This window comes from Salvelinus alpinus, chromosome 13, assembly GCF_045679555.1.
Source record: "Salvelinus alpinus chromosome 13, SLU_Salpinus.1, whole genome shotgun sequence".
NCBI lineage: Eukaryota > Metazoa > Chordata > Actinopteri > Salmoniformes > Salmonidae > Salvelinus > Salvelinus alpinus.
In genome coordinates, this window is record NC_092098.1 from 31,440,905 (window position 1) to 31,452,359 (window position 11,455).

Here is an 11,455-nt window from a genome sequence, read left to right on the forward strand (position 1 = left end):
CTCTTTCCGCTCTTTTTCTCCTCTTTTTTTCTTCTCTCTCTTTCTTTCTCCTCTCTCTCTCTTTCTCCCCCTTTCTCCCCCCCTCTCTCTCTGCATGCTGGGAATTGTAAGTGCGAGTGGTGTTTTTCTTGGGGGTTTTCCTTTTTCTATGCACGATTAAGGTTTTTTTCAGTGGTAGAATTAGGTATATTGTATTTCTTGTTGGAATTGCCCTGATTTTGGTAGGGATGGCGACCCACATGGAGACGCCGTTCCTGTCACTTTGGCACGGCTTCAGGTGTGTTACTGAAGCTACTGTCACTGTGGAGGAGTTTATGGTCACCGTAGGAGAGAAGGTAGGCTTTGAAAATGTTGCTTATGCGCCGCGGATGAATAAAGCGGTGGTGGTTTTTCTTAACGAAGAGCGTCTTGTCGATCGGATGGTTGAGGGCTCTTGAACAGGGCTCTGAACAGGACATTAAATCTATTCAATTGAAATTGCTCACTCAGAATTACCCCAGACTAGTCATGATCTTACAGGACAAGAGACATGAACTGAGGTTGTTTATACATGAAGGAGTGAAGGGTGCCTTTATTAGGTCTCGCTTTGCTACCCTCGAGGATATGGATGCTCCTAGCGTTGTTTTTTACCTAGGGAAGTCGACATCGCAACGCATACAGTTGGTCTGCCTTTGTCTCCCTAATGGGAAGGTGACCACGGATGGCGGTGAGATGTGCCAACATGCCGTGGATTTCTACTCTGTCCCTCTATAAGGCGGAGGATTGTGATCCTCTGTGTGCTGAACGGTTGTTACAGGGACTTCCTCAATTGGGCCCTGAGCAGAGAGCTGCTTTGGACTCTGACATTACTCTTCAGGAGCTGTCCATTTCAGTTATGCAGCTCTCATCAGGCCGAGCCCCTGGCGTTGATCGTTTACCATCTGAGTTGTATAACAACTTTTGGGCGTCTATTGGGGGGATTTTTATGAAGTGCGGTGTGAATCTTTCAATGAGGGTTCTCCCTGTATCCTGTCAACATGCTGTACTTTCATTGTTGCCCCCCCCCCCCCCCCCAAAAAAAAATGGCAACCTGTGTGCAGAATATCAAATTATATCGAAGTGATTCTCAAACAGGTTGAAATAATATCTGGGGCTGTTAGTCCACAAGGACCAGTCTTACTGTGTACCTGACCGCTCTATTGTTGACAACCTGTTTCTAATAAGAGATGTTTTAGACATTTGTAAACTGTCTGATGTGAATGTGGGTTTGCTTTCTTTGGATCAGGAGAAGGCTTTTGAGCGTGTGGACCACCAGTACTTGTTCAAAACAATGAAAAGCCTTTGGGTTTGGGGATGTTTTTTTGTCTTGGATGAGTTTACTGTATGCTGGGGCCTCATGTATGGTGAAGGTGGGGGTGTGGTTTGAGCTGCCCCATCCCTGTCCAGAGAGTTATCAGGCAGGAATGCCCAATTTCAGGACAGTTATATTGTCTGACAATTGAACCAATCCTTTGTTTTTTAAGAGCGAGGCTTACTGGTTTCTCTGAGCCAGGGGATATGAAGGGACCTACGATAGCACTGTCTGTGTATGAAGATGACGTGACAGTTTTTATTACAAGGGGTGAGGATGTTAAGCTTCTCTCAAACGCTTTTGAAGGTGTATGAGGGGGCCTCCTTAGCTAGAGTTAATTGGGGGCAGGTCAGCTTCAGATAGGGTTCGCTCCACGGTTACCAGGGGGGCTCCAGTGGGGCAGAGATGGGATGAAGAGGTTTTTTTTCTTTTCTAGGCTCTGATGTATTTCAGAAAAAGAACTGGGAGGGTGTAGTGGAGAAGGTGTGTGCCAGATCGTCTAGGTGGAAATGGGAGCTACCCCAGCTGTCTTATAGGTGAAGGGTGCTGCTAGCCAATAACCTAGCCGCCTCTACCTTGTGGCAAAGACTAATGATTTTACAGCCACCGGGAGGCCTGATACAAAAGCTTCAGAGGACCCTTGCCAATTTCTTCTGGTCTGGACAACATTGGATTAAAGTTGCTGCCCTGTACCTGCCACTGCACAAGGGTGGGCAAGGCCTGGTGAATATTTCTTCTAGGATCATGGCTTTCCGGCTTCAAGCAGCCCAGAGACTGTTGTACAGTGACGGTTCTAGCTGGGTCGATATAGCCTACACGATGAGGAGAGCGGGCTGTTTGGGCATAGACAAGCCCCTTTTCCTCTTAAAACAAGAGGGGGTTGATTTGTCTGGCCTGACTCCATTCTATGAGTCTGTTATGCAGGCTTGGAGAGTGTCCGATATGTCCCGTAAGGCTGGCACGCCACCAGGGATGTGGCTTTTTGAAGAGCCTCTGATCCAGTCCCGTGCTGTGGGTTCAGTCAGCCTACGTTCATGCCTGTTAGGTGTGGGGCGTACCAAGCTGGGTCATCTGATGCGGAGCAGGAGCATATTGTTGGAGGAGCTGGGAGAAAGAGCGGGAATCCGATTATCTCACCTACTGAGGAAGGTCGTAGCTGAGGTCTGAGATTCCTTGCCAGTACTTCATCGGCAGTATGTGACTGATACTTCCAACTCTGATTGGTGGACGGAGGGTCTGGATTATGTGTTTCCTGCGCTGAATGTTAGTGCTGCGGCGGGGGCATTAGAGTAGGACGTGGGGATGCTGCTTTCCTTCCAGAGCTGGGCGGTGGGAAAGAAGGCCACGTACATAATATGTGTAAAAGTGTCCCGTGCTTCTTCCCAGGAAGGGGTTAAATGGAGGAGGTGAGCTGGTGTGTTTGTGTCACGACTTCCGCCGAAGTCGGCTCCTCTCCTTGTTCGGGCGGCGGTCGGCGTCACCGGCTTTCCAGCCATCGCCACTCCATTTTTCATGTATCCATTTGTTTTGTCTTGTTCCCTGCACACCTGGTTTTCATTCCCCAATCAATCTACATGTATTTATTCCTCTGTTCCCCATCATGTCTTTGTGTAAGATTGTTTGTGTTACGTGTGTATTGTTGACGCGCCAGACTGGCTTGTTTTTTCTGTGTTATTTTTCACAAAGATGTTTATTGTTAAACATAATTTTTGTGACTGTTTTGCGCGTTTTGCACTTTTGCCTAAATAAAGTGTGCGCCTGTTCACAAATCTCTGCTCTCCTGCACCTGACTTCGCTACCAGTACGCACACATCTGACAGTTTGGTCCAGGTGCCTCCCCAAAAGGCTGTTGGTGGTCTTTTTATAAACTGCCTATTGATAAGAGGACAGCTGACCTCCAATGGAGGATAATACATGGAGCTATAGACACCAATATGCATCTAGTACACCTGGAGCCTACTGTTGGGGAGGGGTGTCCATTCTGTGCTGAGTCCCAGGTTGCTCAGGATGATTGACCTGATCACTAGCTGGTTCTCAGCTATGGGAGAGGTTTTGTCTTCCCAACAGTTTATATTTGGGCCAAAGTACAGGTTTAGTCGAAGGGGTGTAGTTCTCTTACTTAACTTTGTAAATTAGCAATTTGGAAGACACGAAATAACAGTATTCGGGGACAGGGGTCTGGGGACGTGGTGGGCATGCTGGAGGGGATGTTGGCAGCGAGACTGAGGGTTGAGTTTTCCTATTACAAACTGGGTAATAACATAGGGCTGTTTATGAGCATATGGGGTATTCAGAGGTTGTTGTGTTTAGTTACTGTGGAGGAAGATTTGGTGTTGTTTTTAATTGATGTTTAACCATGTTTTTGTTGATAAATACGATTATAAAAAAGAAAAAGAGAGAATGGCTAATAAATCAACAACAAAATGTACATGGATGATGGTTACGCTATTACTTGTAAGTTATATACAATGTAAATACTTCAAGGAATTAATGGTCATGGGTTGTCTCTCTTTCCTCTCTCCCTTTTTCTCTTGCTCTTTCTCCTCACTCTCTTTCTCGTTCTCCTCTCTCTCTTTCTCATCTCCCTCTCTCCCTCTGTGTTATCCCCTGGCTCCCCTCCCCTCCACACCACCAAAACCCCATTAAAGGAAATATGCAGGAGGAGGAAATGGCCCACAACTGAAGCTATGAAAATTCCAGGAAAAGGTTTTGGGGAGTGCAGGAAAAGGTTTTGGGGAGTGCAGGAAAAGGTTTTGGGGAGTGCAGGAAAAGGGAGAAATACCTTGGAGTTTTCTTGTGCTTGGCTGGCTCGCATTTCACTGTGGTCCTTTTTTGTTGGAGAAGAAGACACTGTCTTTGTGCACTCTTTTTGTCTTTGGTCTTCTACACAGCACATTTTGGACATTTCCCCAGTGTGCCAGAAGACCCAACGGATGCTCTTTCTCTTTGAAAGCTCTCCGAGGTGGAAAGTTGAGGCCAAAGTCCAGTAGTATTCTCTGTTCAGCCTCTCTTCTGTGGAAGCCATCCCTAATTTGCCTTTTAGGGAGCATGAATGGAGCAGAGCCCTGTCACAAATGGCAACCTTTTATAATAAATTAGGTAACCATAGTGATACACTCACAGCTCAGGGGTTTGAAATGTGCCTCATTCAGCTCTGCCTTGCTTCGTCTCTTTAAAAAGAAAAAATATGTTCAGTGAGAGACAGAATCGCTCCTGCATCGGCATAATTCACTATGGAGAGGCCAGCCCTTAGTCCGTTCTGAGGGGGCTTCTTCCTCAACTGCTTTATTGGATTGTGTCCCACTGTGGATCAGACAAGTGTTCTGTGGGGCGCTGGAGAACACTGCCTCTAGCCATGGGATGTGTGTTCCCTCTGCCCAAAGAAAGACAGGTAGCAGCAGCCAGGTCAGTCGCCCTCTCTCTCTGTGTGTGTGTGTGTGTGTGTGTGTGTGTGTGTGTGTGTGTGTGTGTGTGTGTGTGTGTGTGTGTGTGTGTGTGTGTGTGTGTGTGTGTGTGTGTGTGTGTGTGTGTGTGTGTGTGTGTGTGTGTGTGTGTGTGTGTGTGTGTGTGTGTGTGTGTGTGTGTGACACCTTTTTCAACTATGCTCTCTTCACTGTCTATCATGTTGATGCTCTTCAGGGAAATGTGTGTTACTTATAGAAAAAATTTGACTTGATTAGATAATTTGCACGTCAGCTTCCCAGGCTGCTTACCAGTGTTTTAGAAATAACGATCAATGTTGCAGAATGTTATGATTATGATATCCTGTCATCAAAAAGGCTATAGTCTGAATTACAGGTGTGTGCAGTACAAGTTTACTTAAGATACTTTCACCACATGCAGCAATTGTCACTTCTTGAAGGACTTCCTCTTGATAATTCTATGTTGCAAGTGCATAACTTGAAATGATACCTCCAATGTTCTTTGCTAAGGAGCACACATTTCATTGACAATTGACATGTTATTTTCATTGGTGAGTTTTACACGCAGTTACTGTCTTTGTTCAAAGTTTTTACCAATGATCAACTGAGCTATTTCTGTTCTGCTTTTCCATGACTTGTGAAGGGATTTCAGTACTGTGGTACATGTTAGCAAGTGGGTGTGACTCATACGAAAATCTCTCCCATGGGGTCAGAAGGGGTTGAGAATTCCAGAGTAAAAAACATGTTCTGCTCTCCCTCCTCAAATGGCCTCTTATATATGAGGCAGTGTAATAGCCATTTAGTAGATTGAATGACTAAGTTAACATGTGGATGTTTGCCTTTAACATCTGCTTTGTCTTTCTCTAGAGTCACTCCACAGCGAGAAACCAGCTTCATTGAGAAAATAAAGAAAACGGTTAGTAGCTTTATGCTAAATGCTGTGTCGTACGTAGAAAGCAATTAGTTTAGACAAAATTATGTCTATTTATTTAGTAAATGGATATGAAGGCTATATGCGACTTAACTTGCTTTGGTGACTGTCATATTAAAACATGTGGTTTCTAGTCAGGGTATATATGGACGATATTAGCTTTTGCAGAAGCAGCAGCTACTTTTCCTGGGGTCCATAATCAGCACAAAACATGAAAAGTAACAAAACACTGATACACTGATAGACAAAGAGCTGTAGTCAGTTTCAGAATGGGTGGCAAGAAATAAGTTCGTCCTAAATATTTAAAAAACTAAAAGCATTGTATTTGGGAAAATATTCACTAAACCCTAAACCTCAACTAAATATTGTAATGAATAATGTGTAAATTGAGCAGTTGAGACTAAACTGCTTGGAGTAACCCTAGATTGTAAACTGTCATGGTCAATAAATATTGATGCAACAGTAGCTAGGATGGGGAGAGGTCTGTCCATAATAAAGCGTTACTCTGCCTTAACAACGCTATCAACAAGGCAGGTCCTACAGGCCCTTGTTTTGTCGAACCTGGACTACTGTCTAGTTGTGTGGTCAGGTTCCACAAAGCGGGACTTTAATAATATGCATGTCAGTCTCTCCTGGCTCAAAGTGGAGGACAGATTGACTTCATCACTACTTGTATTTGTGAGATGTATTGACATGCTGAATGCACCGAGCTGTCTGTTTAGACTACTAGCACACAGCTAGGACACCCATGTATACCCCACAAGACATGCCACCAGAGGGCTCTTCACTGTCCCCAGGTCCAGAACAGACTATGGGAGGCACACAGTACTACATAGAGCCATGACTACAGACGCACAGTCACACACATACACACAATAACATACGGACTATACACACACATACACATGGATTTTGTGTTGTAGAGTAGTGGCCTGAGTGCACACACTTAATGTGTTGTAAAATGTATTGAATTGTATATAACATTTTATATAAATGCCTTAATTTTTCTGGACCCCAGGAAGAGAAGCTGCTGCCTTGGCAACAGCTAATGGGGATCCATAATAAATACAAGGACAGTCACACAAATGTTTAAATCCAACAATATACAAACAATACAACAAAAAATGTGTGTGTCCTCTCACAGTCCCCACCGTTCCATGTTTTGTTTTATACATTTCGAAAGGTAATTAAGCTGTTTGCGTGAGTAAATGGAGATGGAAGGGAGTTCCATGTGATGATGACTCTTTATAAAACTGTGCTTTGCTGTGAATTCATTTGGACTTGGGGACTGTGAAGAGACCCCTGGTGCATGTCTTATGGGGTATGTATGGGTGTCTGAGCTGAATGTTATTTGATTATGCAGAAAATCTGGAATTTTCATCACAGTAAAAACTAAATGAGAAGCAATTAAATCTCTTGTCAACCCTCAACCAGGAGAGACTGGCATGCATGTTGTTGATGTTAGTTCTGTAGCGCAATTAAGGGCAAGGCGTGCTGCTCAGTTTATTTTGCTGCACTTTACCATATTACTGGACAGTAATCAAGATGGGACAAGACTAGAGCCTGAACAACTAGTACAGTTGATTTTTGTGTAAAAACACAGAACATCTTTTTATACCAGACATACCCCTCCCCATCTTCACAACAACTTATATGACTTGACCATGATAATTGACCATCCAATGTTATACCTAGGAGTTTAGCTTCCTCAACTTGCTCAATGGTCACACGCTTATGTGGTTTATGTCTTAGAGAATGTTTTGAATCAAATACAATGCCAAATCTTTTCAGTCTCCTGAGGGGGAAAAGGCGTTGTCGTGCCCTCTTCATGACTTTCTTGGTGTGTTTGGACCATGATAGTTTGTTGGTGATGTGGACACCAAAGGAACTTGAAACTCTCGACCCGCTCCACTACAGCCCTGTTGACGTGAATGGGGGCGTGTTCTGCACTCCTTTTCCTGTAGTCCACGATCATCTCCTTTGTCTTGCTCACGTTGAGGGAGAGGTTGTTGTCTCTGACCTCTCTATAGGCTGTCTCATCGTTGTCGGTGATCAGGCCTACCACCGTTGTCGTCAGCAAACTTAATGATGGTGTTAGAGTCATGCTTGGCCACACAGTCGTGGGTGAACAGGGAGTACAGGAGGGGACTAAGCACGCTGATCCTCAACACGTCAGGGGCCCCCGTGTTGAGGATCAGCGTGGCAGATGTTGTCTCTACTCTTACCACCTGGGGGCGGCCCGTCAGGAAGTCCAGGATCCAGTTGCAGAGGGAGGTGTTTAGTCCCAGGGTCCTTAGCTTAGTGATGAGCTTTGAGGGCGCTATGGTGTTGAACGCTGAGCTGTAGTCAATGAATAGCATTCTCACATAGGTTTTCCTTTTGTTCAGGTGGGAAAGGGCAGTGTGGAGTGCGATTGAGATTGCATCATCTATGGATCTGTTGGGGCGGTATGCGAATTGAAATGGGTCTAGGGTTTCCGGGATGATGGTGTTGATTTTTAGACCTGTTTATTATTAATCACCCATTCTGGTACTGACTGTATCTCACTGGCTTTGGCTGCTGACATGTAGAGCGTTGTATTTGGTCAAACACAATCCTCCATAAGTTTATTAAGAACAGGCAGCATACTGATTGGTTGGCTGTTAGAGCCAGCAAAGGGTGCTTTACTACTTTTTCAGCGAGTGGAATTACTTTAGCTTCCTTTCAGGCCTGTGGGCACACACACCTCTTTAGGCCAGTGGTTCTCGACTGTTTTTCCCTCAAGACCTAAATTGAACCAGGTTTCTCATTCGCAATCCAATATTCTCATCTAATTTTTTTTGTTGTTGCCAAAATGCAATCTGGAAAACTATGTTTAATGTTATATTCTAAATGTACCAATTACATGACAAGGGAACAACAGTCCCAACGTTTCATTGACAATAATTCAATTTTGGCAATTTTCTTGATGAAGAATGTTAAGCTCTGTCACGTTCCTGACCTTATTTCCCTTGTTTTGTATTTATTTAGTATGGTTAGGGCGTGAGTTGGGGTGGGCAGTCTATGTTATTTGTTTCTATGTTTAGGTTTGTTCGTTTGGCCTAATATGGTTCTCAATCAGAGACAGGTGTTTGTCATTGTCTCTGATTGGGAGCCATATTAAGGTAGGCTGTTTTCACTGGTTGTTTGTGGGTGATTGTTGCTGTGTCTGTGTTTGTTCGCCACACGGTACTGTTTCGTTCGTTCGTTCGTTCGTTCGTTCGTTCGTTCGTTCGTTCGTTCGTTCGTTTGTTCCTGTTCGTGCGTTCATGTTTTATATGTTCTCAAGTTCAGGTCTGTTCACGTCGTTTATTGTTTTGTAGTTTGTTCAAGTGTTTTTTCGTCTTCGTTTAATAAACGATAGTATGTATTCAAACCACGATGCGCTTTGGTCCGATCCTTGCTCCTCCTCAGACGAGGAGGAAGACGAACGTTACAAGCTCACTGGTTTGAGACTACAAAATCAACCAAATCTGAAAATACTGTCATTGAAGAAAAATAGTTGAGGTTAAATTATTTAGAAGTATAGGTTCATTATCATTTCTACACACTTTCTACCTGGTTTTAGTCATTTAAGTTTAGAATGGAGTATTTTATTTTAAAAACATAATTTTTAATTAAAAAAAAATTTACGCTCACGACCCATTCAAATCCTTGGGTCGCAACCCATGAGTTGAGAATCTCTGCTTTTAGGCTTTGGTTAAAGATCTAGTAAATAGGGGTGGCAATACAGTCTGATACCACTCTCAAAAGTTTCCCATCAAGGTTGTCTGTACCTGGTGGCTTATCATTATTGATGGATAACAATCGTTTTTCTACCTCCCCCAATCTAACTTGACCAAATTCAAAACAACAATCCTTCTCTTTCATTATTAGATCTTTTATATAAAAATATGATGGTTCACTGTTTAATGTTGTCATTTCACTTCGGAGTTTTTCAACTTTACTAGTGAAATAGTCATTGTAATGATTGGCAATATCGAAAGGTTTTGTTATAAATGACCCATCAACTTCAATGAACGATGGAGATTAATTGGGGTTTCTGCCCATGATATATACTGAAGAAAAATATAAACGCATCATGCAACAATTTCAAAGATTTTACTGAGTTACAGTTCGAATTAGAAAATCAGTCAATTGAACTAAATTCATTAGGCCCTAATCTATGGACTTCACATGACTGGGAATACAGATATGCATGTGTTGGTCACAGATACCTTAAAAAAAAGGTAGGTGTGTGGATCAGAAAACCAGTCATTATCTGGTGTGACCACCATTTGCCTCATGCAGCGCGACACATCTCCTGCGACATCTCCTTCGCATAGAGTTCATCAGGCTGTTTATTGTGGAATGTTTTCCCACTCCTCTGAATATTGGTGGGACCTGGAACATGCTGTCGATCCAGAGCATCCCAAACATGCTCAAAGGGTGACATGTCTGAGTATGCAGGCCATGGAAGAACAGGGACATTTTCAGCTTCCAGGAATTGTGTACAGATCCTTGAGACATGGGGCCGTGCATTGTCATGCTGAAAGGTGACGGTGGCAGATTAATGGCATGACAATGGGCCTCAGGATCTCGTCACGGTATCTCTGTGCATTCAAATTTCCATCAATAAAATGCAATTGTGCTCGTTGTCCGTAGCCTCTGCCTGCCCATACCTTAACCCCACCACCACCATGGGGAACTCTGTTCACAACGCACAAACCGCTCAACCACACGACATCATACACTTGGTCTGCGGTTGAGAGCCCGGTTAGACGTACTGTCAAATTCTCTAAAATGACGTTGGAGGCGGCTTATGGTAGAGAAATTAACATTAAATTCTCTGTCAACAGCTCTGGTGGACATTCCTGCTGTCAGCATACCAACTGCATGCTCCCTCAAAACAGAACATTTTAGAGTGGCCTTTTATTGTCCCCTACACAAGCTGCACCTGTGTAATGATCATGCTGTTTAATCAGCTTCTTGATATGCAACACCTGTCAGGTGGATGGATTATCTTGGCAAATGAGAAATGCTCACTAACAGGGATGTAAACAAATTTGTGCACAACATTTTAGAGAATTAAGCTTTTTTTATTTCAGCTCATGGAACATGGGACCAACACTTTACATGTTGGGTTTATATTTTTGTTCAGTATAATTTACGGTACTCCAAAGTCTCTTTTCCATTGTGTTTGGTAATATAATTTCTTGTTATTTTTGTTAAGTTTAGTCACAACATTTCTCAATTTACAGAATATAAACCAATCTGCTGAGGAGCCTGACTTGTTTGCCACAACTTTTGCATAATTTCATTTCATAATAAATCAAGGGGGCTCTAACAGTTCTCACAGTTAGTTTCTTAACAGGTGCATGTATGTCAATAAATGGCATGAATTATTTTACAAAGCTTCCAGTGCTGGATTTTTTACATTTTTATACTTCCAGTGCTGCATCTGGATTCACTTCCTAATACACCAACATACATGTTTTGTATCTTCAACAAAAGTCCTGAGAAAACATTTTGTATGATCTCTAATAAATGACTTTGAGCCCAAACTTTGGCACTTGGCTTTCCTTCTTATTGCCACAATCTTATGGTCACTACAACCAATGAAAATTGATATTGCTTTGCAGAAAATCTCTGCAGCATTAGTGAATATATGATCAATACAAGTGGATGTCACAGATCCAACACTATTGGTATGCACTCTAGTTGTTTGAGTGATAACGTGGGTCGTATTAAGGCATAAGTCACAGTTAGAAGCTT